Genomic DNA, 10,209 nt, shown 5'->3' with positions numbered 1-10,209 from the left:
AGCAATTTATATCCATCCATAAGTATAATGAGAAAATGGGCATGTGGAAGACCTCGTTTTTGAAACTCAATTGTATACATAAAAGCTGCAACTTTTCCAAATATGTTTTTTTTAATATCTTCTTTAAGTTGTTCGACTTTTGCTCTGAATACTCTACTAACTAAATCAGGTCTATTTTGAACCTCTTCCATTGGCTGTAAATGTTCTTGTATTTCAGGCCAACAAGGATTACAAGTCATTGTTAGAAATATGTCTGGTTTTCCAAAATGTTGTACCAAAGCAATGGCATCCATATATCTTCGACGCATATCTCTTGGGCCTCCTATAAAACTACCAGGAAGGAACTTTTGTCTCCCAATATTGGAAGCATCTCTTTCTCCTTGCCTTAATAAATCAATAATTCCTTGAAAGGCTTCAACTCTAAATAGATCTTGATTAAATGAAACAAAGTCTAATCTTTGTGTCTTAAGTTTGATATATTGGTCAACTATATATTGTTGAAAAACCCTTCCAGAATATAAAGTGTCATTTGGTTGTTCATCTCTTATTTGAATTTTATAACAATAATATTCACGACAAGAAACAGTCTCTCTTTTGCCTAATCCTTTTGATAAAAGTTTAGATTCAATGTGAAGGAGTCTATCAATAGAAGTCATATTCATTATACTTGGTAGCTGGTCATATTCAGAAGAAATTTGTGTGTTAGAATAAATGTATGTCTTGTTGAATTTTTTAATACCACAATGCCAACCATTTTGACCATAAGGAAACAATAGTGGATATTGTAATGGGTCATAACATCCATAATAGTAATTGACCAATTGGCTTTTGTTACTATGAGTGTAAATTCGAATATGTGGTGCATGAATTTTATCAGTTAAGTGATCTTCAATCCAAATTGCCCCAACTTCGGATGAAGTTGGTAAGTTATGTGTTCTTTGGTCTAAATTGGAATTTGAGTTTAGAGCAATGTAAAATTCGAATAAATTTGGAATAACTGTTAACGATCTTAGAAATGTAGAATAAGGATTAAGTTTTAGTATATCCATGAGCTTTGTAACAATCAGCTCATTAAGATTATCTGATAATGTCATTCGATTTGTTAGCTCATTTTGGTTATCATAGAAATATAATTGTATATTTTTTGGTTTTCCTGCTGACGGTATCAAATCATCAATGAAGTGATATATTTGTCCTTGGACCTTAAATGTATATATGCCACGATTTCTCTTTGCTAATTCTCTATCATAATGCACTCCAAGCGAAGTGAAGGCAAACATATTATTGTAGGCTCTACTGTAAGTGCGAAAATGTTGACATTCTTTGGAATCACCCAAGAACAAATTTCGCAACTCAGTAGGCATAGTATAAGAAGATAGTCTAATTGATCCATTATCACAACAGAAACCTGGCAATTCATATTGAAACCTTTTTGCTACACAGAATTTTCAATTTGGAACTTTCTTTAAAATCAAGTAATCTTTTGGCAATAAATTATCATTTTGTAGATGAACTTCTAAGTTATTTCTACCTGTGCATGGCACAAAGCAATTATTTGTTACATATAAAGTAACAAGAATACACGTTTTTTTATTAATTAGGCAAAAAGAAGCATACCTTTGTTTGCAGTACATGTGGAAGTTAATTTGGTTGCAACATGAGATGTAGTTGATGGTGATCCTAGCATGAGGGAAAAAAATGGTTAAAAAAGAGCTGTGTAATTATGAAAAATGAATATAGTAGAAATAGTTGAAGTAATATTTTAGAACTGACCTACTTCGAAGGTAGATAAGCAATTAACTATACGTTCTCCTGTAGTTGAAGTAACTGGTAGGGTTGTAGGTTTGCAAGCTTCAGTAACAAAATCAGCCAAAAAAAGTAGTAACAGTGGATCAGTTGAAGCGCGTAACTATAGGTATAGATATTCAGAAGAGAGATTTGACAGAAGGAAGATAAGAATATGGTTAGCTGACCTTGTTGAGGAGATATTGAAGAAGTGCTAATTGTAAGAGTGGCAGTACCATTGGATTGACGAAGGAGTTTTTCTCGTTTTGATTCAGCCCTTTTTTGTCTTAGTTGGGATAGAAGTAGGTTTTTTCTCTCTGGTGACATTTCTGCATATCTAGTACGTCGACGCAAATTTCTATCGGAAGTTGTTTGTTGGGCAAAGACATTATCTATATTTTTTTTCATTCCTGTTTCAAGTAGTTCACGATTTCTTAAATAAATTTATAACTTAATGTAATCTGGGAAAAGTACGTATAATTGACCAAAAAAAACCGAGACAATAGTAAATGAATGTAACAACAGAACCAGTGGGATAAAATACCATACATTTGAGACATATGACTGTAACATTTGGGAAAGTAAGAATTAGAATGAAAATAATACAAACAGAATAATGTCATTTGTTTTGTAGTAAGGAATTTGAAGGTAAAAACTAAATTATGAGAATATAAGAATGAAATTATCCCTAAATTGAAGGGCATATAGACATAAAAATATATTGAAATTGAAAGATAATTGAGAGTAGGCAGCATCATACGTTTTTTTTCAACAGCTAGACAAATTAAGAATAGAACATGTCTATGACATCCAGCTTCTATGACAGTCGTCCTATATAAGGCTAATTAAATTAGATTTCTCTCTTGGCAATGATTGTTTAATATAAAGAATAGTTGGATTGTACTTATTCTATTGAAACTATTGAAACTAATCAAATAACCTATTATGGTTTTGACCTATAAACATTTTACAGACGACAGAGAGAAAATCTATAAGAAGTATAATCACAACAAGCAAAACAATTAGTTTAACATTGAGCATGGGTGTTGAAGGTTTTGATCAAATCTAGGAGAAACAATAATGTAGAGGAATTAAATGTCATCGAAGGAGGAAAAATTTGAAGTAACTGTGGAGATTTCCCTTACTTGTTTGACATGTTATTGTGTTTGATACTAATGTGATATCATAAGTTGAACGTATCATTTTATTCTGAAATTTGAAATGATGATATGGCATTTTTCAGTGAAAGAAAGTAAGATGGGAAAGAGTTTAAAGTACATTCGCAGTGACAGTTGTGGCTGGTATTATTGGCCGTTTGAGAACCGGTGCACAATTGGAAAAAATGGTGACAGATGCACTCTGTACAGCAAAGTTGTATACATATTTATTTACATTCTAAAGCATGCATATATATAGGAAAATAACATACAGTTTATGATAGGCAAGGTAAGAATCAAAAGAAAACGTAAGAAAGGAAAAATGAATGGGAAAAAGTACCTGTAGAATGACTAACAGAAAGAAAGCAATAAGCTATTCAAATATAAGGTCAAAAAGATTGTTACCTGAACTGCAATTGCTCTTTCTCTGTTTGTGGCAATTTAAAGGAATCTGAAACAACCGATTTATTAAATTTCTGTAAAAAAATAAAAGACCCAATAAATGAAGATGTTTGATAGTAGCTTATGTAAAATTTGAGTAGCTTTATTAGATAAGATGATAAAGAATTGTGTGGAATGAAATGCAGAAGATCAGAATGAGTTAATTATTGACGCGAAAGCTGAGAAGAGTAGAGCTGAGACAAACGCAGCTCCAAAATTTGCTGGACTGACTTGCAGGGGAAGCGACAAAAAGTCGATAGTCAACCTACGAAGAATCCTAAAATGAAACTGTGTGTTCCCTTTAAGTGTGTGTTTTCATTTGCACTTTAATTTATATATACATGAGTATTTCACTACTACAAGTGTTTAACGTAGAATTTTGTTTGATAAAGCTGTCAAACCGAAGCTACTTCAACAGAGTTGAAGTGATTGACCTTTCAGTGGAAAGATTTGGTGTCATACTGGCAAAATTGGGACTGTGGTGTATACTAATTTTATCACTTGAAGCCTCCGTGTTGTATTGATGTTACAGTTGGTTGGTTTTTGTTTTTTTGACAATCTTCCATTATTGTGTAATGTTAGAGTAAGATTATTGTAGCTTGTTTAAGCCTACAACCTATGCTATGGTGAACATGCACATTTGCACGGCATTTGGTGAAATTATTCCATTCCGAAATGGAATAAAAGAAAGAGGCATGAATACAAAGCATTGTATTTTGGTAAACTGAAAGAAAAATACGGAGAAAGAAAATGTAAAGCATGTGACTACTATAGTTGCAGGAAATAGAAGTGAATACAAAGACTGATATAAGTAAATACATATAGGAATTTTTGGATAGTAAGTGTTAAAATTAGAAATAAGTAAAACCGATTATTAAGAGACTATATCAGTTCCCACAGTATCAAAGTCACGTAAGGATTAACAAGTGGGGTAATTTAACAGAGGAAAAAGGGCAACGTGTTCAGTAACACTGTTCTGTTAAAGAAAAGTGTCGCACAATGTAGAGCAAGAATGTCATGATATCAACAATTTACGACTATGTGTGAATGTCAAGTGATGCAAAAATGGGATATTTGATCATCAGTATTGTTACCTAATGTGAATGAATGGAAATTTCATGTTGAATGAAAACTTTCAGCAGACAGTTTATTTGCATGTTGAATTGTTTCCTCTAGTTAATTTTTAACCGCGAAACAGCTCAAAGTAGCTGAAGTAAAACTACTGGAAAAAGGAAAGGCACCCAAACTTTTATTGTGAAACATGCAAGAACAAATTAGATAAAAATGTGGATATGCAGAGCTAAGATTTTTTAGGAAGAAAAGATGACAATAGCATTGTACAGTAAATTTTGTGAAAGATTGATGTTCGAACAAAAACATTGTAATAGAAGAAAGGCTTAGGGAAATATTTCAGTAGCAGGTTTTGCAGTAATGCAAAGAAATCATGGTGGAGAAATGAACGCTATGGTGTATATCTTTTGTGTAACTGAAAAGAGCAGACATTAACCATAAACAATCAGTAGATTATGAGGAAACAAAAGTGTATGAAGTAACATTTAATAGTTTACAGTAATAGGTGGTTTGCAGGCATTTAATGTAAAAAAGGGGGAAGTTCTGTAGAAGAAAAGAGTAAAATATAAAACTGAAGTTAGATAATGAAGTCCTAACAAAACAGTACATTGTTTCAGATGTTTAGAGAAAAGGGGAAAAGGAATCAAATGAAAGCAGCAGTGCAGAGTAAAATGCAGCTTGTAGCCACATAAATGACTGTTTGATGTAGCAAGAAAGCAGTAAGAAACTCTTGCAAAAGCAAGTTAGGACAAAGAATGAAGATAAATTACAAAATTAGAAAAGATGACATAGCATGTATCATATACAGCTGTAGAATGTGAGCATGGGAAAGTAGGAGATTGACAATGTCATAGAAGCAAAGCAGCTACAGGCAAAATGAGCACAGAAACTATACTACTTCAGAGTTGTAGCTCTTACTATTCAGTTGTATGACATATAAACTGTACAAGCATAATAAAATTTGTATGTATGAAAGAAAAAACAGAATAAAGAACAAATAAAAAGCAGAACAACAGTGTTGGCATAGTAATGTGTTTGACATCAGTAGAGTGAAGTGGATATCAGCTTAATCTAACAGAAGAGGAACAAACAACAACAGGTGCACGAAATTGATGGGGGAAAAGTAAGATGTACTATTTTCAGGAAAAGATTGGGGCAATATATTGACTGTTGAACTTTATCACTGCAGTGAACAACAAGAATATGTGCATTGGACAACATACAACTCTACCTAAGAATTGAAAATGAAGAAGGCAAAGGGAAGCATTTGTAGCATATAAATGAAGTATTAACGATGATTTTGTTGCGAGTTGCACAGACTGCCATAGAAAAAGGAGAATCATGTTCATCCAATCATTATGTACAGACGGAAGCAGTGATGTAAACTTTCATAATGGTTTCGTCTGTTAAATTTTGAGAAAAGATCAGTAAGCACAATAAGAGTATAGTTGTGTGTACAAATCAGAATAAAGTGAATATATTATTAAGAGAAGACATAAAACATAGAAAGATCTATAAACATAATAAATAAATTTGAAGTAATAACTTTAAGGTTATCGAGAAATAAAGCAGGCTAATAAAAGAATACATGAATGCTAACTCCACAACTATATAAATAAGAGAGAATAAAGCACTAAATACTTTCAACTATAACATAAATAAGAGAGAATAAAGCAGTAAATACTTTCAACTATAACATAACTAAAGACGGAAAAGAGTGTACATAGCAGGAAGAAGGCAAAAGCTATCCCAAAACTGAAGAGTACAAAGCTGTGAAATTGAAAGCATAAACAATAGAGAAAAGAGAAAAGCAGAAACCGTTGAAAGCGGCAGGTTCTAAGCAGTGAAAGTGTGAAAGGGACTTTTGCGGTTTGGAGGGGCAATTTTAGAGATTTATCAGTTTGACCGATTTGTGGCACTACCAGAAAAAATGTGAAATGCTATTTGTGTTTTCTTCGGTGGTAAGTTTTAGGTAGTTTTCTCTTGCTGAGCATGTAAATCGTTGATTCTAGCTGTATCTACGCAAGACAAATTAGCAATCGGAGAAAGTTAGGTTAACTGATAAAGAAATACCTGCGCAGCGCATCCAAAGCAAACGAAAATGTTGAGGAAAGCTTCAGACAGAAATTGAAACTCTGCAGACTAACAGAAGAGGCTGAAGAAGAGATGGATCGGCCATTGAAGAGCTCAGCTGTATGGAAAGAAGAGTTGACAAAATCGACGGAGCTTACGAAGGAGGCGACCAAAAACCCTTACGAAATTGTGAGACGGTAGCAAGAAAGTTCTAGAGAAAGTGAAAGGGAAATGGGACAGGTGTCTATTGACGGATAAAAAAGGGATAACTGAACGTACCATCAGTACTACCCTTAGTACAACACAAAGATGCAGTGTTGGTCATTTTGAAGTCCCATTTCTAAATAAGGGTAATATTGGTACAATTTTCTCATCCTAACTCCTCTTTCTCTTTTACGTTTCTTATGGTTTCATATAAATGATTTTTATATCCATGGGTGTGTAAAGAACTCTAAATACATAATTTTGGATCTTGACCTTACAATATTTTAAAACTTTACAAGCAACTTATTTAATACGTACTAAATAATATACACTTATACTTGTTGATGTGTGGAGGTCATGAAAGTTTCCTACAAAAGATTTGAGATTTTTCTTTTTTGCTCAGTGAACTATACATACAGATATTATTCATAACTTCAACATCTCCATTCTAAGTTATCAAAAACTTGACGGGGTGATGCTTTCAGAGTTGAGACGCAAATGTCTAACTCTATAAATACATGTAACAAAGTATAGTATGTATGGAGTAGCCAGCCTTTTGCGAACCTCCCCTCTTTTAGAGTCACTCAACATACACATCAAATTTGAATTCTACGAACCCCTTGCCAGCTTGAGCTAAGATGTTTCACCAAAGTAGATAATATCAATTTGCCGAGTTGAATTCCAAACATTATTTTCCAATTTCAAGAATGTTAAGATTGTTGGCTTCCTAATGACACGTTTGAAAGATTTTCAAACCTTTGAAGTTTCTACTAAAGAATGTAGTGGCATTGCAGAAGCTTGTTATCGTAATAAAAAGAAGAAAATGTTTCACTAGTTCAAAGAACTGTGTTCTGACATTTATCGCGGTTGACTAAGAAATTGTTAGACAACCGAAAATTACAACAAATTTTGTGATTGTTTATCAAGAGTTTGCTTAGCCAACCGTTATAAATAATCACAAAATTTGTTGTAATGTTTCTAGCCGCTGCCATAAATACATATTTATCGAGAAAATATAAGGTGTTTCTAGCCATTAAAAGTTGTTTTTGTAATAGTGGCATGACAAGCCTGTAAACACCTTATATTTTAGCTTTTGATTTACTTAGTGGTAATCTGAACTTGTAGTATTTCAAATATTATAATGGTTGCTTCGTTCCTTAGAATCCTTTGTTGCACTCTAGACATTGCATATGTACTTGGAACTTTTTGCAATTATTTTTACTTGGAATTATCAAAATTGGCAAACTTACCAACAAAATGTTTTCTCATTAAGAAGACTTTATATTTTTTTTTTTGGTTATATTATATATAGAAATGATATTGAACTTTGCGCTAATTTGGTGTTTCATTTTTTGAAATTCTGGCTGCGCCACAAAAGATGGAAGAATATGAGGCTGCTGGTATTAGGTATGAATCGATTCCCCAATCTATTGATTTAGCTTATAACAATCTTCTTATTGGGATCATTATGTATCAAGTACAACTAAGTTAGAGTTGAATTGTGGTATGAAAACTTGGAATTTGTGGGTTTTCATTTCAGGAGTTTTTAATTGTGTTTTGGTGTCTATTTTATATGTCCCAAAAGTTACTATGGTGAAATTGATCTATTCACTATGTAAAAACATAGTTGATGTCATTGTCTTTCGGATTTTGTTAATCTATAGTGGTATTTGGTGTTGTTTCTGCCGTTGATGCAAATCTTGACCTTAATTGCTAGCATCAAATGAATGTGACACAATATTTAAAGTAGGCCCTATATCGAAAACATTTGGACAATTATGGTCTTTAGTGTGTTCATAGGAAGTGGATGCAATATAACTTCAATCATATCAAACACATGTAATCACAAATTAGCAGAATAAAATCGTGAAATATACAACTTATTACAGAAGTTGTTTCAAGTATTTTCTTTCAAAGACATAAAAAGAGAGGTGAGCGAAAAGACAATTTTCCTTTTTAGTGTTTTAGGATCTTGATTCCTTCATCTACAAATTTTATTGAAATTTCTATAGAAATAACTCAGTTGTCAGTTGGTAAGCTTTACAGAAATTTTAAAGATCTATTTTTTTTTTAATTTTCAAATAAATGTGGCAAGGTGAATGGTTTTAGTTCTATATAGTCCTGTAGGACTGTTTTAGTTGCAAAAAAGATTGAAAATGCTTTTATAGTAATTGTTTTTCATCTTTGTGTTGTATACTCTGTATTTTTAAACTAAAAAAAATGCAAAGTTCTTTATGTAGTCTGCAAGATACATGCAGAACTCTTTTGCTTTCAACCTAAGTTGCTCGGATTTGGGTGAGGGTGTTTGATACCAATGTGAATTTAGAGGTCGAATTCTTCATGATCTGAATTTCATGATATAGGAATACGGATCCAAGTACAGATACTTAGACTATGATCTGGGGGATAGAAATATGGTGATTGAAAGAAATTTCTTCTATTTGGATAGATCAAATACTAGGTAAATTATCTACACTTCTATTTATTTCAACATGACATTTTTTTCTTTATACATTCTCACGAACATAGTAATTTCCTGTCTTGATGACGTTATCTGATAGGTCTTGATGTTTTCGTGAAGACCACAAATAAATGAGGTTGGTAATAACTAGCGAGGATATCCCTTGAAGTAAATACATCACATGATAGTACCAAGCAAACGGTTGGTATGTAGTAGACCAATCCTTTTTTTGTTGTTTTGTGTAATAAGTTTTTATTAACTATGCCTCTAAAATTGAAGATAAGATTTTGATCAAATGCTAGCTTAATCTAAAGTTTGTTTGAGCATGGGGACATGTCATTACTGGTGGCCACCACAACAGATAAATTTCCTTACTTGATTATCTTAAAACGTCATTTGGAACTTGTTACTCTCTGACACAACTTTTCTAATTCTTCTTTGGATCTCTTCTTCTTCTATTTGTTGTCTTCTCTTCCAGCTTGCATAAAAGACCAATTTCATTTATATTTTATCACTATGCCAACTAAAGAAATTAAGAGATCTGGCATCGATCAATAGTTGGCATACTAAATAATTTGATAGTTTGGAACATGTGATCCTTTTGTTATTTTAAGTCCTCGTCTTTTGGTGATACATTTGACAATCGGAGCCTTTTTCTTGCACTATAGTTCTACCAAATATAAGCTATAGATTGTAGTAGAGAGGTTGATTCTGTTAGAACATCGTCTTAATAAAAGAAGGCACAATGGTCTGGTGGACCCCTGTACTTGTATCAGTTTGTATTATGGACCCTTTTACTTAACACTTTACCAACTGAACCCTTACACTTAATAAAACACAATATATCAAACCCCTCTGACCATTGACCATGCTTATGTGGCATTAATATGATTGAGTTGGCAAGAGAGTGAAACCAAACGCCTATTAAGGCAAGTGAACATCATATTTAAATTTTAAAAATATTTAAATTAAAAGAATAAAATAATAAACTTAAAAATGAAAAAAAAAAAAACCCTT

At 32.5% G+C, this 10,209-nt stretch overlaps 1 long non-coding RNA gene across 1 annotated transcript in view; it reads left to right on the top strand.

The window, feature by feature from the left end:
• The window catches only part of LOC107061920 (uncharacterized), a 24,066-nt gene extending 14,662 nt beyond the window's left edge, over positions 1-9,404 (top strand). Inside the window, exons 2-3 of the long non-coding RNA XR_001474318.1 lie at positions 8,110-8,138; positions 9,293-9,404. This is a non-coding gene — a long non-coding RNA (uncharacterized lncRNA). The remainder of the gene's footprint in view (positions 1-8,109; positions 8,139-9,292) is intronic.
• Positions 9,405-10,209: the final 805 nt, after the last annotated feature.

This window comes from Solanum tuberosum, unplaced genomic scaffold (assembly GCF_000226075.1).
Source record: "Solanum tuberosum cultivar DM 1-3 516 R44 unplaced genomic scaffold, SolTub_3.0 scf00173, whole genome shotgun sequence".
Classification (NCBI taxonomy): Eukaryota; Viridiplantae; Streptophyta; class Magnoliopsida; order Solanales; family Solanaceae; genus Solanum; species Solanum tuberosum.
This window is presented reverse-complemented; position numbering and strand designations above follow the sequence as displayed.